The sequence below is a fragment of the Mobula birostris genome, chromosome 11 (assembly GCF_030028105.1).
Source record: "Mobula birostris isolate sMobBir1 chromosome 11, sMobBir1.hap1, whole genome shotgun sequence".
NCBI classification, from domain to species: Eukaryota; Metazoa; Chordata; class Chondrichthyes; order Myliobatiformes; family Myliobatidae; genus Mobula; species Mobula birostris.
The window spans coordinates 39403959-39416458 of NC_092380.1; positions in this window are offsets into that span (position 1 = coordinate 39403959).

The window sequence follows — 12500 nt, forward strand, 5'->3', positions numbered from 1 at the left end:
TTTGTAAGGCAATGGAGAATGGACCAGTGGGTGAAGTGTTGCTCTGTTCTGGTAAAGAATGGAATGGTTTCCTGAGCTACAAGCAGTCTATGGTTCAATGACTTGAGACTGCATTGGATTTGCTGAGTATTGTTAGTGAAATCAACAACCAGAATCACAGCCAGCAATTTTTGTCCAAAATTCGAAAAGGCTTATTGTCATGATAGCAGGCAAAGTATGAGGACTGAAGCTGCAGAGTATCCAGCTCAGTTGGAGAAAAAGTTCTGCTCATGTTGGGTGAGGCTGGAAATAAAGGTCACAGGTTTAAAGTGAAAGGTGAACTTTTCAGGAAGAATCTGAGGGGGAGCTTCTTCACTCGGAGACCATTGTGAGTGTGGAATGAGCTGTCAGCGGAAGCGGTTGATGTGGGTTCAGATGAAACAGAGGTTTGGATGAGAAGGGTTTGGAGGGATATGGTTTTGTAGCAGGTAGATTGGATTTGCATAGACTGGATGGGCTGAATGGCCTATTCTGTGCTCTCTGGCTCTATAGATGGTACTATTCCATTAAATGTTGGTGTTTTCAGATATTCAGATATGTACTGCAGGATATCAGAGAATATTAAGTAACCTTGCAGGTTCAGCACATAATTAAATAGGGGAATTGAATGTTATTAAAGCACAAGTAGAAGGAAGTGTGGCTTCATTTCTGTTCCACAACTGAAGTGCTGAGCCCAGTCCTGGTATCTTCAGTTCAGGAAGGATATATTTTTATCTTGGTTCTGAAGGGAACCAGACTAATTCATCGCCAGAATAGCTGTACAAGGTGCAGAATAAGAACATGACTGTATTCTTTACAGAGCGCTAAGATGAGTTGAACTATTAATAAATTTAGGTGAGTTTGATGTGGATTCTGTCAGGAAGTTCCCCATTGTGGGAGAGCCTGAAATTGGCAAATTTCCAGGCTTATTCATGTTGGACTCAGATAGGGGAAAATTTTGCATCATTAAATTTAATTTTTAAGAGACCTGATAAAATTTACAGAGGAGGATTAATTAAGTCCCTGTTGTTTCTCCCATCCAAATCATCAATAAATATGTACAAAACACTACTCCATGTTCCTCCACCAGTCACTTCCAAACATGATACAAAAGACATCTTGTTCTGTCCTTCCTATTTCTGGTCTCATTCTGCCAACCACTTTTCATTCTAAAGTTGTACAGAGTTTTAAATTATCTCAATTGAACAGAAATGGTCGGCACACTGTTGATCAAGCATATTGAATGTGCCTTTCCCATGTGTGATGTAAATGCCTGGTTCCTTTTTCTTCTTGACTGACGACTAACTCCATCTGTTACAGTGGCAACTCCTGGATATTACAATCCAGGTGAGTAGGCACCTTTGTCATTGATATCGGACTGATTTCTGGATATTGGGGAATCCAGTAAAACAGGAACAAGGAATAGTGAGGGAATGGGTAGCACTCAGCTACAGCAATTAGTGCTATTTCCACACAACTCTGGGGAACCATGGTTGACCCTGCCCTCCAGTGCTGTCAGTTTGGAGTTTACACATTTTCCCTGTCACATTTACAAGGAATCCTCCTGAATAGTTCAAAGGATTGCAAGGGACAAAATAGGTCCTCTGAAAGATCAGAATAATCTATGCATGGAGCCAGAAGAAACGGGAGATTTTAAATGGATTTTTTGCCTAAGTATTTACTCAGGAGACAAACACAGAGCCTGTAGAAGTGAGGAAAGGCAGCCTCGAAGTCATGGACCCTATACAGATTACAGAGGAGGCAGTGTTTGCTGTTTTGAGGCAAATTAGGATGTACAAATCCCCAGGGCCTGACAAGGTGTTCCCTTGGACCCAGTGGGAGGCAAGTGCAGGAACTGCAGGAGTCGAGCAGAGATATTTAAATCATCCTTAGCAACAAGCAATGTACTGGAGGGTTGGAGGATAGTTAATGTTGTTCTGCTCTTTAAGAAAGGCTCCAAGAATAAGCCAGGAAATTATAGGCCAGTGAGTCTTGACATCAGTAGTGGGAAAGTTCTTGAAAGGTATTCTAAGAGAGCAGATATATGATTATTTGGATAGACAGGAATTGATTTGGGATAATCAGCATGGCTTTGTGCATGGTAGATTGTGTCTAACCAATCTTGTAGTTTGTTGAAGAAGTTAGCAGAAAAGTTGATGAAGACAAGGCAGTGGATATTGTCCACATGGACTTTGGCAAAGCATTTGACAAGATCCCACATGTGAGGATGGTCAAGAAGATTCAGTCGCTCAGCATTCAAGATGAGGTGGTAAATTGGATTAGACATTGGCTTTATGGGAGAAGCCAGAGACTAGTAGTAGATGGTTGCCTCTCTGTCTGAAGACCTGTGACTAATGGAATGCCACAAGGATCAGTGCTGGTTCTTTGTTGTTTGCCGTCTATATCAACCAATTGAACTGGACCAGCAAATTTGCAGATGCCACCACGATTGGGGGTGTAGCGGACAGCAAGGAAGACTATCAAAGCTTACAGCAGAATCTGGACCAACTGGAAAAATAGCAGAGATAGAATTTAATGCCAACAAATTGAGGTTTTGTACTCTGGGAGGACCAACCAGGGTAGGTCTGATACAGTGAAAAGTAGGACACTGAGTATTGTGATGGAACAAAGAGATATGGGAATATAGGTCCATACTTCATTAAAAGTTACGTCACGGGTAGGTAGGGTCAGAAAGAAAGCTGTTGGCACATTTGCCTTCATAGGTCAAAGTATTGAGTAAGGAGTTGGGATGCTATGTTTAAGACCATAAGACAGAGGCACAGACTTAGGCCATCTGGCCCATCGAGTCTGCTCCGCCATTCAATTACGGCTGATCCTTTTTTTTCTCTCCTCCTCAACCCCAGTTCCCAGACCTCTCCCCATAAACTTTGATGCCATGTCCAATAAAGAAGCAATCAATCCTTGCCTTAAGTACACCCAATGACTGGGCATCGACAGCTGCATGTGGCAACAAATTCCACAAATTCAACACTCTTTGGCTAAAGAAATTTCTCCACATCTCCGTTTTGAAAGGGCACCCCTCTATCCTGAGGCTGTGCCTTCTTGTCCTAGACTCTCCCACCATGGGAAACATCCTTTCCACATCTTCTCTGTCTTAGCCTTTCAACATTTGAAAGGTTTCAATGAGATCCCCCCTCATCCTTTTAAATTTCAGTGAGTAGAGACCCAGAGCCAGGAAACGTTCCTCGTATGTTAACCCTTTCATTCCTGGAATCATCCTTGTGATCCTCCTCTAGCCCTCTCCAATGCCAGCACATCTTTTCTAAGATGAGGGGCCTTAAACTGTTCACAGTACTCAAGCTAAGGCCTCACCAGTACCTTATAAAGCCTCACCATCACATCCTTGCTCTTGCATTCTAGACCTCTTGAAATGAATGGCATTTGCCTTCCTCACCACCGACTCATAGAAACATAGAAAACCTACAGCACATTACAGCCCCTTTGGCCCACAAAGCTGTGCCAAACATGTCCCTACCTTAAAACTACCTAGGCTTTACCCATAGCCCTCTATTTTTCTAAGCTCCATGTAGCCATCCAGGAGTCTCTTAAAAGACCCTATCATTTCCGCCTCCACCGCCACCACCGGCAGCCCATTCCCCGCACTCACCACCCTCTGCATAACAAACTTACCCCTGACATCTCCTCTGTACCTGCTTCCAAGCACCTTAAAACTATGCCCTTTTGTGCTAGCCATTTCAGCCCTGGGGAAAAGCCTCTGACTATCCGCACGATCAATACCTCTCATTATCTTGTACACCTCTATCAGGTCACCTCTCATCCTCCGTCGCTTCAAGGAGAAAAGGCCGAGTTCACACAACCTATTCTCATAGGGCATGCTCCCCAATCCAGGCTCTGCACCCTTTCAATGGTTTCCACGTCCTTCTTGTAGTGAGGTGACCACAATTGAGCACAGTACTCTATGTGGGGTCTGACCAGGGTCCGATGTAGCTGCAACATTACCTCTCGGCTCTTAAACTCAGTCCCACGATTGATAGAGGCCAATGCACCGTATGCCTTCTTAATCACAGAGTCAACCTGCACAACAGCTTTAAGTGTCCTATGGACTTGGACCCCAAGATCCCTCTGATCCTCCACACTGCCAAGAGTCTTACCATTAATACTATATTCTGCCATCATATTTGAACTAGCAAAATGAACCATTTCACACTTATTTGGGTTGAACTCCATCTGCCACTTCTCAGCCCAGTTTTCCATCCTTTCAGTGTCCCATTGTAACCTCTGACAGCCCTCCACACTATCCACAACACCGCGAACCTTTGTATCGTCAGATTTACTAACCCATCCCTCCACTTCCTCATCCAGGTGATTTATAAAAATCACAAAGAGAAGGGGTTTCAGAACAGATCCCTGAGGCACACCACTGGTCACCAGCCTCCATGCAGAATATGACCCGTCTACAACCACTCTTTGCCTACTGTGAGCAAGCCAGTTCTGGATCCACAAAGCAATGTCCCCTTGGATCCCATGCCTCCTTACTTTCTCAATAAGCCTTGCATGTGATAACTTATCAAATGACTCGCTAAAATCCATATACACTACATCTACTGCTCTACCTTCATCAATGTGTTTAGTCACATCCTCAAAAAAAAACTTGACCTGCAAGTTAAGGTGTTCTGCACAAGGATTCCCAAGTCCTTTTGCATTTCAGATTTTTGGATTTTCTGCCCACTTAGAAAATAGTCCACACATTTATTTTCACTATCAAAGAGCATGACATTGTATTTCATTTGCCACTTTCTTGCCCATTCTCCTGATCTGTCTAAGTCCTTCTGCAGCCTACCTATTTCCTCAACACTACCTGCCCCTTCACCAATCTTCATATTATCTGAAAACTTGGCAACAAAGCCATATATTCCATCATCTAAAACATTTATATACAGCATAGAAAGATGTGGTCCCAACACCGACCCCTGTGGAACACCACTAGTCACTGGCAGTCAACCAGAAAAGGATCCTTTTATTCCCACTCGCTGCCTCCTACCAATGTGCTAACCATGTTAGTAACTTTCCTGTAATACCATGGGCACTTAACTTGGTAAGCAGTCTCATGTGTGGCACCTTGTCAAAGGCCTTCTGAAAGTCCAAATATACAACATCCACTGCATCCCATTTCTCTGCCTTACTTGTAATCTCCTCGAAGAATTCCAACAGGTTCATCAGGCAGGATTTTCCCTGAAGGAAACCATGCTGACTTTGGCTTGTCTTGTCCTGTGTCACCAAGTACTCCATCATCTCGTCCTTAACAATTGACTCTAACATCTTCTCAACCACTGAGGTCAGGCTAACTGGTCTATAATTTCCTTTCTGCTGCCTTCCTCCTTTCTTAAAGAGTGAAGTAACATTTGCAATTTTCTAGTCCTCTGGCACCATGCCAGATTCCAATGATTTTTGAAAGATCATTTCCAATGCCACCACAATCTCTAACACTACCTCTTTCAGAACCCTAGGGCGCAGTTCATCTGGTCTGGGTGGCTTATGTACATTTAGATCTTTCAGCTTTTTGAGCACCCTCTCTCTTGTAATAGTAACTGCACCCACTTCTCTTCCTTCACACTCTGCAACATAAAGCATACTGCTAATGTCTTCCACAATGAAGACTGATGCAAAATACTCATTTAGTTCATCAGCCATCTCCTTGTCCCCCAATATTATTTCTCTTGCCTCATTTTCTAGCAGTCCTATGTCCACTCTCATTTTTTTTTTATTTTTAACATACTTGAAAAAACTTTTACACTTTGATCCACTTTGATATCATTTGTTAGTTTGCTTTCATATTTCATCTTTTCCTTTCTAATGATTTTTTTAGTTGCTCTGTGTAGGTTTTTAAAAACTTCGCAATCCTCTACCTTCCCACTAATGTTTGCTTTGTTGTATGCCCTTTCTTTTGCTTTTACAATAGCTTTGACTTCCCTTGTCAACCACAGTTGTACTATTTTACCATTTGAGTATTTCTTCATTTTTGGAATACGTCTATCCTGCATCTTCCTCATTTTTCCCAGAAACGCACGCCATTGCTGCTCTGCTTACATCCCTGCCAGCAGCTCCTTCCAACTTACTTTGGCCAACTCCTCTCTCATACCACTGTAATTTCCCTTACCCCACTGAAATACTACTACATCAGACTTTAATTTCTCCCTATCAAATTTCAAGTTGAACTCAATCATATTGTGATCACTGGTTCCTAAGGGTTCTTTTACCTTAAGCTCCCTAATCACCTCCAGTTCATTACATAACACCCAATTCAGTGTAGCTGATCCCCTAGTAGGCTCAATGACAAACGCTAAAAAAAATCTCTTAGGCATTCAACAAACTCACTCTCTTGAGATCCATTATCAACCTGATTTTCCCAATCAACATGCATGTTAAAATCTCCCATGACTACCATAATATTGCCCTTTTCTATTTCCTGTTGTAACCTGTGGTCCACCTCCCAGTCACTGTTGGGAGGCCTGTATACATTTGCCATCAACATCCTTTTACCCTTGCAGTTCCTTAACTCAACCCACAAGGATTCAACATCTTCCGATCCTGTCACATCTTTCTTCTGATTTGATGCCATTCTTTACCAGTAGAGCCACAGCACCCCCTCTGCCTACCGTCCTATCCCTCCAAAACAACGTGTAACCTTGGACATTCAGCTCCCAACTACAACCATCCTTCAGCCATAATTCAGTGATGGCCACAACATCATACCTGACAATCTGTAATAGTGCAACAAGATCAGCCACCTCATTCCTTATACTATGCACATTTGGATACAACACCTTGAGTACCATATTTGCTACCCTTTCTGATTCTGCATCACTAATGATTTGATACTCAGCCTGTTGGCTGCAACTAATTCCCATCATCTGCCTGCCCTACCTGACAATATGACTGCACGCTATCTTTACTTTTTTATCATCCGTCCTTTCCTGAGTCCCTTCACTTCAGTTCCCACCCCCCCCGCCAAATTAGTTTAAACTTTCCCCAACAGCTCTAACAAACCTGCCCACAAGAATATTGGGTCCCCTTGGGTTCAGGTGCAACCCATCACTTTTGAATAGGTCATGCCTCCCCCAGAAGAGATCCCAATTATCTAAGAACCTGAATCACTGCCCCCTGCACCAACTTCTCAGCCACACATTAATCTGCCAGATCATCCTGTTTCTACCCTCACTGGCGCGTGGCACAGGCAGCAATCCAGAAGTTACTATGCAGGATGTCCTGCTTCTCAGCTTTCTATCTAGCTCTCTGAATTCTCTTTTCAGGAGATGTTGGTATTGGTGAGGCCAAATTTGTAGTAATTTATGCAGTTTTGGTCACCTATCTACAGAAAAGATGTAAGCGACATTGAAAAAGTATAGAGAAAATTAACAAGGATATTGCTGGGGCTGGAGGACCTGTGTTGTCAGGAAAGATTGAATAGATTGGGACTTTATTCCCTGGAATGTAGAAGACTGAGAGGAGATTTGATAGAGGTTTACAAAATTTTGAGGGGTATAGATGGAATAAATGCAAGCAAGCTTTTTCACTGAGACTAGAACTAGAGATCATGGGTTAAGAGTAACAGGAGAACATGAGGGAAAACTTCTTCACTCAGAGGGTGGTAAGAGTGTGGAACAAGATGTGAGCTCAAGTGGTGGATGTAATTTCAATTTCAATATTTATGAGAAGTTTGGTACAGGGATGGGGGAGAAATGGAGGACTAGATCCAGGTGCAGATCGATGGGACTAGGCAGTTTAAATGGTTCAGCATGGACTGACGGGACAAAGGGCCTGTTTCTGTGCTCTAATTTTCTATGACTCTATGACTCTTCTTCCTTCCAGATGCACAGACACATTTGTCTATTCCAGTGCTTTTCATTTAGAGCCACTTGATCTATTTCCCTTTTTTCCAAGGTGTAGCATGATGTGATGAGTTTATGAAATGTTGCATGTACAGTGATTCCTGAATCTTCTTTTGCAGCAGAACCTGCTGAATACCCTGAACACAGTAAAGGTCAGTCAAAGCCTGTACGTCCTTGGTTTTGTGACCATTGCGTTTTCTCCCAGTGCCCCTGGGTCTCAAGTGACTGAGGAGCTCATGAAGACTTGCTTGTCTAGTGAATGTGTACCCTACTCAGGTAGTTCCTCGGGACTGAAGAATGAAAGTGGGACCACAGCCTCTGCATGGTGAGGTCAGGACATGCCTTCAGTGGGTGGACTGGAAGGTTCAGTGTTTCTTTCATACATTGTCTGATCTGGAGCTCCCCTGACAATGTTTGCTGGCACAAGACACAACAGCCTCCTTCCCTCTGCAATGTATTGAAATGTTGTGGAGGTCAGTGCTGCTGCTTTTGATCTGCAGTGGCTGCAGTATAAACCTGACCTCCGATGTACTCAATGTGGAGTAACCATCTTCTCCTCATGATTGTGTGTGATTCCTCTGAGTCCCCCAGTTTCCCTTCACATATTAAGGAGCTGCTACTTGGTAGTTTAACAGGCAACTGTGAGTGGCTGAGAGTGTAGTTGGATGGGAGGTGAATTATGAGGAAGTTGGTGATCCTGACTGAGAGTACATGGGAGAATGTACGTGATGGGACTATATAATATATATGAAATACGCTTTCCACCCTTTCCACACTAATCCTAACCTCACCATCGAACCCACAGATGGTGAGGGGGTGCTGTAGTGGTCTGGTGGACTGACTCTTCTTTGCTGAAGCCAAGCAATGACTGTCAGCCACCTCCTCTTACTTACCCCTCAAACAGGACCCCACCAAGAAGCACCAGGCCATTGTCTCCCACACCATCACCAACCTTATTGACTCTGGGAATCTCCCATCCACTGCCACCAAACCCATAGTTCCCTAACCCCACAGCTCCAGTTTCTACCTCCTACCCAAGAACCACAAATCTGCCTGTCCAGGTAGACCCATTTTTTTCTGCCTGTTCCTCCCCACTGAACTTATATCTGCATACCTTGACTCAGTTTTAACCCCCGGTTCAGTCCCTTCCTACCTACATCCATGACACTCCACGCTCTTGATCTTTTCAATGATTTTAAGTTCCCTGGCCCCGAGCATCTTATTTTCGCCATGAATGTCCAGTCCCTATACACCTCCGTGACCCACCAGGAAGGGCTCAAAGCTCTCCGCTTCTTTCTGGACAGCAGATCCAACCAGTTTCCCTCTGCCACCATTCTCCTCTGTCTGGCAGAACTTGTCTTTACTCTCAATAATAATTTGTCCTCACTCTCAATAATTTCTCCTTCAGCTCCTCCCACTTCCTTCAAACAGAAGCTGTAGCCATGGGCACTTGCATTGGTCCCAGCTATGCCTGCCTGTTTGTCAGCTATGTGGAACAGTCTATGTTCCAAACCTACACCGGTATTACTCCCCAACTTTTCCTACACAATATCGATGACTACATTGGTGCTGCTTGCTGCACCCATGCCAATCTCATCGACTTCATCAACTTTGCCTCCAACTTTTACCCTGCTGTTAAATTTAGCTGGTAATTTCAAACACCTCCCTCCCCTTTCTCAATCCCTCTGTCTTTATCTCTGGAGACAGCTTATTCGCTGATCTCTGTTATAAACCCACTGACTCTCACAGCTACCTGGACTATACCTCTTCCCACCCTGTTTCTTGTAACAATGCCATCTACTTCTCTCAAATCCCCTGTCTCTGCTGCATTTGCTCTCAGGACAAAGCTTTTCACTCCAGAACTAAAGAGGTGTTCTCCTTCTTCAAAGAAAGTGGCTGCCCTTCCTCCACCATTAACACTGCCCTTAACTACATCTCTTCTATTTCAAGCACGTCTGTCGTCATCCCATCCTCCTGCCACCCCTCCAGGGATCAGGTTCTTCTTGTCCTCACATACCACCCCACCAGCTTTTGCATCCAGCACATAACTTATCCATAACTTCCGCCATCTCCAAAGGGATCCCACCACCAAGCACATCTTTCTCTTCCCCCTCCCCCACACTTTCTGCTTTCCGCAGGGATCGCTCCCTACATGACCCTCTTGTCCATTCATCCCTCCCCACTGATCTCCCTCCTGGCACTTATCCTTGCAAGCGAAATAAGTGCTACACCTGCCCCTACACCTGCTCCCTCATACCATTCAGGGCCCTAAACAGTCCTTCCTGGTGAGGCAACACTTCACCTGTGAGTCTGTTGGGGATATATACTGTGTCCAGTGCTCCTGGTGTGACCTCCTGTATATTGATGAGACCCAATGTAGATTGGGAGACCGTTTCATTGAGCACCTATGCTACGTCTGCCAGAAAAAGCTGGATCTCCCAATGGCCTTCCATTTTAATTCCACTTCAAATTCCCATTCTGATATGTCCATTCATGGCCTCCTCTACTGTCGCGATGAGGCAACACTCAGGTTGGAGCAGCAACACCTTATATTCTTTCTGGGTAGCCTCCAACCTGATGGCATGAACATCAATTTCTCGAACTTCCATAATGTCCACCCCCCGCCCACTCTTCTTCACCATTCCCCATTCCCATTTCCCTCTCTCTCCTCATCTCCCTCTGGTGCTCCCCTCCCTTCCCTTTCTTCCATGGTCTTCTGTCCTCTCCTATCAGATGCCCTCTTCTCCAGCCCTCTATCTTTTCCACCAATCGACTTCCCAGCTCTTTACTTCACCTCTCCCCACTTCCTGGTTTCACTGTCACCTTGTGCTTTTCCCTCTCCTCCTCCCACCTTCTCACTCTGACTCATCTTCTTTTCTCCAGTTCTGATGAAGGATCTCAGCCCGAAACCTCAACTGTATTCTTTTCCATAGATGCTGCCTGGCCTGCTGAGTTTTGTGTGTGGTGCTCGGATTTCCAACATTTGCAGATTTTCTCTTGTCTGTCATTTTCCTCTTAGATTCTTTTATCTCTCACCTACCGTAGGAATAAGTTACAACTGCCAATTAACCTGTCAGGTTGAGTGATATCTGACTTCCCCTTAAGACGCCGTTGTCACTGATCCAGTTTCTTTATTTGAAGCCACTTGTGCTCTCTCTCTCATCTGTTTGTACAAAGCTGAATTAATGTTGGTGTGGCAGCAAATGGAAGAGTTTGTAGACACTGTAGAGATGGTGGAAATCTTAAGCAGCACATAAAATGCTGGAGGAACTCAGCAGGACTGGCAGGGAGTTTTTGAAGTGCTGTGTATTCAGATGGTGATATTTGTCTGATCCATAGCTCTATGCAGAAGTTTATAGGAGCTGAATTCATCTCAGTACAGTCAGTCAGCTGGAGTGTTATGGGGAAAAAAGATACAATGTTTGCAGTTCCCGGACAGGGACGTGATGAACCTTAATATTGTGCCTGTTATAAAAGAGCAGTGATCCATGCTTTGCAATCAGTACAGTGTGAACTTCTCAGGATTCAATCACTAATCTGCATGAAGTCAGTGACTGAGTCTACAGTCTCCAGGGTGGAGAATTCCAACATTTCCCTTCTGTGTGAAGGCACTTCTCTTCACCTTACTTCAAAACTCTACCCATTCTTCTGAGACTGGGAGCCTTGTACTGAGCACCCATCATGGGAATCATTGTCTGGTATCACATTCGTCCAATCCCACAAGAATACTGAGTTCGGAATCCGAATCAGAGTCAGGTGAAATACATAGAAAAATTGCAGTAAGTTACCGCAGGAAATGTAACAAAATAAATACAAAGAGCAAACGTGAGATTGTGTTTATGGATTCAGAAAGAGCTCCAGTACGATGTCCACTCAATCTTCAAACTTTTGGAGAGTACAGATCTAGTTACAGTAGGTTTGAGAGTGGGAATTCAGAGTCAATGCACTGACACAGGGAGGTTCCAGATCCTGACCAGAAACCTCAACGTTAATGGACAAGGATCAATCTTTGTAGGTAGTGGGTCGGGTGAAGGCAGTGGTAGTAATGTCCATAGACAGAAAGTCATTCCTTTTACCAGCCCTCTTCACTCTGCAAACCATCTTCTTAACGGTTTCTGGGGATGAATCCCTCTTTGTGTTCACAGGATACTGATCATACCCTATGAAAATATCTGTGTTTCCTCTGTCAGATTCCTTGTTGCTGACTGATATTTCATACCATTTGTTACAGTGCATCTTCATGAACATCTCACTCCAGGTGAGCAGACACCTTCATCATTCATTTAGTGCCATTAATTTGTCATCTCATTAACACTTTTACCTCTCTGCAAGGTGAAATGATGTTTGTGTGGCAAAATTTGAGGGGTTTGTGAAATGCTGTGTGTTCAATCTTTTTTTACAGCAGGACCTGCTGAATACCCAACACCCGGTAAAGGTGAGTCAGAGTTTACATGTCTGTGAAGATGAAACTTTTGTGATTTCTCCATTTGCTCAAGATTCAAGTTTACTTATCATGTGTACATTGAAACATAACAGTTATATGTGTCGCTTGCAGTAACAATCAATACACTTGAGGGTGAGCTGGGGGCAGACTGCAAGTGCCGATATAGC